This window comes from Propithecus coquereli, unplaced genomic scaffold (genome assembly GCF_000956105.1).
Source record: "Propithecus coquereli isolate 6110/MARCELLA unplaced genomic scaffold, Pcoq_1.0 Scaffold286, whole genome shotgun sequence".
Lineage (NCBI taxonomy): Eukaryota > Metazoa > Chordata > Mammalia > Primates > Indriidae > Propithecus > Propithecus coquereli.
The window spans coordinates 1,050,513-1,056,956 of NW_012148463.1; the positions used below are offsets into that span (position 1 = coordinate 1,050,513).

The 6,444-nt window shown below is 34.4% G+C and overlaps 1 protein-coding gene across 3 annotated transcripts in view; it reads left to right on the forward strand.

The window, feature by feature from the left end:
- Positions 1 to 6,444, forward strand: part of CTNNA2 (catenin (cadherin-associated protein), alpha 2) — a 483,549-nt gene that overhangs the window by 429,180 nt on the left and 47,925 nt on the right. The window lies entirely within an intron of this gene.

Here is a 6,444-nt window from a genome sequence, read left to right on the forward strand (position 1 = left end):
CCAATTTTGAACCAGTTTTGGATATATAAGAGTAAACCCAGATATACCTTTTCCCTTACATTGAACCAAATTATGGGAAGCCAAAGTGTTGAGTGAATATCTTTATTTAGAAACCGTTTCTGTAAATTAAGCTCCTATAAGCACTTAGATTTGTTAGCTGTAGTCACAGAATAGATTATTAAGAATTGTTTACTTAAATCTATTGTATTTATTTTCTTGCTTCTACTTGGACTTGCCCCAAGAATTTTTGCAGTGAAGGCTGTTGAAGAAAAAAGTTAAAATGTGAACAAGTTGATATAAATAAATAGTAACAAGTGAATAGATATTAAAATCATAGAGCAAAGATTATATGGGGTTTTTATTTTTGATTTTGCACATCTTTCCATTACCACAGATGGTTAAAATAAAATAAAAAGACCCAATAGCAAAACTGGAACATGATTTTTAAATTCAGTACTGTATTTGATAACATTTTGACAATATTTTCCTACAAAAAGATTTGTTTCCATACATTGTTCCTAATTTCTAATGACAAACTATATAAATAACTATCAGGGCTTCAAAGAGTTGATTTAATTTTTGTTCACAAAAGAATATTTTTCGATTCATTGAATTCAACATTTTTGTTGCATTCCTGCTATTTAAAAGGCACAGTGATAAATGTTGGTTGAGTTGGGGAACTCAAAGTCTCTTTATCTCTAATACCAAATAATTTTCATGAAAAAGATAAATTTTTCTGTTCATTATGTTTTTGTTAGACTGTGTATTATATGTTTATTTTTTTCTATGTAGTTTCTCAGCTTACTGAAATGTTCAGGGTTCTTGGCTAAAACGGTTCAGTTGATGACTATGTCTGTGCATTCATTGTTCCTTGGTTTAGTACATTCTAGAAATAAGAGTGTGTTTAACTTACTGTCGTCTACATTCTGTCCCTACAGATTATTTTGTCAAGTGCTTTCTCCAGACTAATTTAAATGATTTACAAAATATGGGCTTGATTACAGCCCTTAGAAGAGAACTATGTACCACATTATGGCCCATGTATCTTACAAATAAGAAAGGCTTCGGATAGGCAATGTGGAGTTTTCTTCCTTCATATTTCTTTTACTGTTTCAGAACACATTGTCTTACTCTATATTGAGTAGTCATTTTCCTTCTGAGAAATAAATATATTTTAAATACTTCATCCTAATTCTATTTTCTTGAAGGCAAGCTTTCTTAATTGAGGCTTTTAATCTTTTCTTTCATCATCAATACCGTGTCTTATTACATTTATCTGAATACCTTTGTGCAGATGCCTTACTGATAATGAAATTGACTGGGACTCTGGTTAGATATTTTGTCAAATCTGTGCAACCTGTCTCTTGACCTTGTCCATCCATTTTCTTTGGCAAACCTATTAATATCTTGCCATTGAGAATATCCTGGAGAAGTTACAGTCAATATCATCTTCTAAGAACGACACACTCTTTTCAGCCCAAATTTCTGTGTATGAGAGACACTACCGTAAAATTAAAAACATCTCTTTAGGAACTCCCAATTCAAATCTACTGCTGTCAATTTTTGTTGGAACTCCTCTTACTGAGGCATTTGTCTTCAATAATAACATTTTGGTCAAGTTGCATTACACCTGTGTGATCCTATCTTTCATGAAGAATTACTTTATAAATGCATCTGCAGATTGGCTTTTTTTTTTTTTTTTGGAATGTACAGATTATTTCACGTGACTTTTCTCCATCCTTTGTACTAAGAAGTTAAACAAATTTTCTTTCTTTTTAATCTCAAACAAAAATTCAAAACCAGCCCTACATCTCTCTGGTTAGGTCAGAATAAAATTATAACCATTACTACAATAATGGAGTCCCCTGACTACTGACATCTTGAAACGTTTTATATCTTGTCTTGAAGGGCTACTCATCCATTTATGCAATATCCTGGGAAGTGGGCAGCACATCCATAGTTGGAGTATGACTTAGTTTTCATGAACAATATCAAGAGGTTAGATTCTAAGAAGAGTTGGAAATTATCAGATCCTGCCATTGCATCTTTTGTCAAAGAAAGTTTTATTATTTTAATTAATATCACAACTAAAGGCATTATCACAATCAATCATACTAAATTCACCTAAAAGGTCAGCACAGTTCACCACTTGCATCCTTTTGATGCAGCCTAGTTTTGCATTGGGTTCCTGAAGTCATGCTCCATTTCCAAATAGACAATAAGTGATTAGTAAGAAATGTCAATAGATTATCATCTAAATTCAGTTTATTCCATTTCAATATTTAATAAGTATTTAACTACATTTTTATTCTAATATTGTTGGGATAAGTGTATTTTTTTTCTGGGTGGTAAAAATCCTAAGGTGTTTACTGGAAGAATGGACAATTGCATCATTAATCTTAATTATCTTTAATTTTTTAATGAGGTGAAATGACCCAAATAGACAATAAGTGATTAGTAAGAAATGTCAATAGATTATCATCTAAATTCAGTTTATTCCATTTCAATATTTAATAAGTATTTAACTACATTTTTATTCTAATATTGTTGGGATAAGTGTATTTTTTTTCTGGGTGGTAAAAATCCTAGGGTGTTTACTGGAAGAATGGACAATTGCATCATTAATCTTAATTATCTTTAATTTTTTAATGAGGTGAAATGACCCAAATAAGTCTCTAATACATAATACTTTTTGAAACTGAGAAATAATAGTAAATGACTAATCCATTTTCTACAATATGAAAATCAGGAGATGCCTAATTTATAAAACTGAATGAGATTTTCACAAATTATAAAAAACAAGGATAAGCCAACTAGTCAATGATCCAATATGTAAAAATTGAGATCAAATAATACCTCATAGGGCTATTCATTGCAAAATCTTATACAACGAAAGCCTAAATTTGAATTTAGACTTAGAATTATAGAAAATGGAAATAGAATAAATAATACACCAAGAAAAATATATGCAGAGTATCATTGCTTCCTCTAATAGGTACAGAAAAAGTCATGTAGGAAAAATACCCATCTTTTTATATACCAGATGATATTTTTTTTCTTTTCTACTGTCTGTAAGTCTTTAAAGACATTCTTTAAATGTTTTTAACATTTATAATGAAGTGAAAAATGAAATTGATGTTGCCAAATTCATAATCGGTTTGAATCTAGTAGGTTCTGTTTCAAACTGCTCCCTAATTTGACAAATTTGCTTAATTTTAAATTGTGATTATTATAATATGTATCTAGTAAGCTAAGAATGACAGGTTTAGAAATAGAACTATATTGGCTTAAAACATTTTTAAAAGTCGCAAATTAGGAATTTTGTTTGTCTGCATATGGAAACAGGCTTTGGATTTCTACCCATTTACGGTGCCATGAATCATAAGCTATTTTGAATTGTTAGTTTTACTAGAACATTTTATGTGGAAAGAGATCGTTTGACTTTTCATACATTCAACTAGGCAGATGAAAATCTGGCTTTTATGTGGATGGTTTCAGGACCTGCCTGGTCTTCAATATCACTCATTACTTTTGTTTTGCCATAAAACCCACTCTACAATTTTAAGTATTTCATATTTTTAATCTCCATTTGAAAAAAAATACCTTAGTAGGCTACACATTATTCTCACCATCTTATATAGTTTCCCATAAGAACTGAACTTAGACACTCAGCAACGATATGGCTATAGGAGAATTGCTTGTGACTAACACATTTAGTCAGTTAGCCTCACTGGGTCACATAAACTTGACCTCTGAGGGTGGCAGTGCAGGGGATCTTGTGATTGTAGAAATCATGCCATTTGATATTTCTATAGTTTTGAAGATAAGTTCTAACTATTCCTTTTAGATATATATTTGGTACACACAGAAAAACTTAGTGAAGATTATCAGTAATATTTTATATTGAAGAGAAAATTTTACAAAAGGATTCTAAAGGTAGAAACAGGCATTGGTTATTGGCTTATCTTTTATTTATGCCCCTCACACAACTCACCCTTGGGTGCAAAAGGGAAGAGTAAAAAGAGTTGCAGTTGTAGCAATAATGAATGCATTAGTCCTCCAGTGATCCCAGTGCAAGAGGTAAGTATCCCTTTAGTACAGTGCCATGTTCTGGCTGGACGTGCAGGGGCCGAGGGCTTGATGAAGGTCACGCAGCAGGGCGATGGAACTTCCAGGAAAGGCATCTGGGATCCCCGTGCACTGTTCCAGGCTTTAAGAGCTGCAGCCCTTGCTTTCTCTCTTGGTGATCTTCAGTGCTTTAAATAGGGGATTCATCCCCTTTGAACTCCAATACCATGGTTCCCCTACAATGCCTGACAAGGCAGAGTGCTTCTTCATCCTTCTCCCAGATGGTCCCCTTATCTGTTCAAGAGCCAATGAAGAATCCAAATGGCTGGGCTATTTAATGTCAAGAAGGCCCACACATATCTCTTTCAGCACCTAATTCCTTCATATACCTCTTTTTCCCAATTACCCATTCCCTCTTCCACCTCCCTAATCCCCTCCCAAGTAGGGTACGTTTTTTTTTTTCTCTTGCTCGCTCTCTCACTCTCTCTTTTCTGTATCTCTCGGAAATCAGACAGGAGTTCAGAGCACTTTCACTACCTTTTATGAGGTAGATTGTGATGTCATAGATGGGGGCAGGGCTAGTCAACTTTCTACCCACCTCCCAACCTGTGCTGAGGGAGCTCCGATCGGGAGTGGAAGCAGTGATTCCTCTATGGTGAGTAACTTCACTTTCTAATATAATGTCTCTCACTGTACTCATTAATCCTGAAGGCAGGGGCGGGGATTGGATTCCAGGGATATGAAGATGTGCCCACTTAAGCCCTCTTTACTTACTATTAACCAACTTTGGGCAAAGGACCTATTTAATCTTTACATGGGCCGGGAATTCCACAGCACAGATATACTCTTCAGTTGTGATCGAAACTTGAGAAGTGAAAACGGTATTTTCATTCCTTTAATTTCTTAGTCTTTCTTCCTATTAGGACTGAAAGTCATTGCATGTATGAAATGAATTCATTCTATAGTCCTTTTGTGAGCTTTTCCAAGGAGGGCTAGGCAGGAAGATGTATTCTTCTTTGTCTGAAAGATTTTAGGGTCATGGAATAGCTTTATTGATGTTTGCCCAGAGAATCAGTGGGCTCTTCTAAGATAGTTGGGGGCAAAATGTAAGGAAACTGATACAAGTGGATTATCACAGATGGTTTTGGTATAAACAAATGAAAGCTTTTTAATGCTATGATTAAAATGTTCATTTTTTAAAAAGTCACCACTGCTCCAAGTTTAAAGGTTCAACCATTTCAAGGTATCACAGCCAAATTCGATACCCTTTTTTTGGGTTGCATGCCATAACACTGATGCTGTTTCCTAGGGCCTCTTAGTAGCTAAAAGATGGGAAAAGCTGCTGCTCTTTATTTCATTTGGGTTTCTATTATATTAATGATTAATTCTTTTATATGCCTTAGTATTTAGAAAGAAAAGATCAACTGGAGTGCACATTTTTCTCTGCTTCTTTCCTTGTTCTCCCCTGGGTGCCTATTAAAACTGTCAAGATGTAAGCATTTGTATAAAAGGCCAAAGGAAGTTCATGGAGGTGGTTAAGTCTTTAAAACATATAGAAGCATCAGGGTGGGTGTTTTAAAAGTATTTGACCATCAGAATGCCAGACCCTGTTACTTTTCATGGAATGGGATGAAGGTATCTTGGTGTGGATCATAAGAATTATAAAATATGTAAAGTGGGTATCATTCATTTTTCCAAAGTATGCATTCGTGGTTAACTACCTATGTATGAACATCTGTGTTAGAGAATTGGTGTCAGCTTAAAATATGGAGTCCTTTCTTTCTCATCAACAGCTTTCTATTATGTGTAAATCCTTTCCCCTTCCTCTTTAGTACCCTGGGGGTGAGAAAAGGTTTTCAGTAATTACTTTTTTTTAACCTAAGCTTTCTAACCTAAATAAGTGACTGTACGGTAAAGATTTTTAGGCCCAATAAGGAAAAATAAGATCATAACTGGCCCATAGGGAGACTAGGGTGACAGTCACCTGCAGCAAACCTAATATTGCAAAGTGGCAATGGTGCCAAAGTCTTATATCTTGGATTGTGCCTCTCAAGTCTCTGACCTACCTTCTATTAAAAGTACTAAACTCTGAAACTCAGGTAGAAACGAACTTTCAGTGCCAGAAAATCTGATGTCTAATCATAGCTCAAGTTTTTAATGTCTTTTATCAACCCCTCATACAGCCACCAGGTAAGAAATGCTTATATTTTCAAACTCTTGGAACACAATCATCTTTAAACTTCGTGAGTTAAGAACTGGTTGTGTTGTGCACTTGTGCAAATTCAGAGAGTCTATCATGGAATGTGTTGTGCATGCACTTGTTTATCTTCATGTGCATGTTTCATTTATAGTGGTGTTCAGTGTTTTGAAATCCAT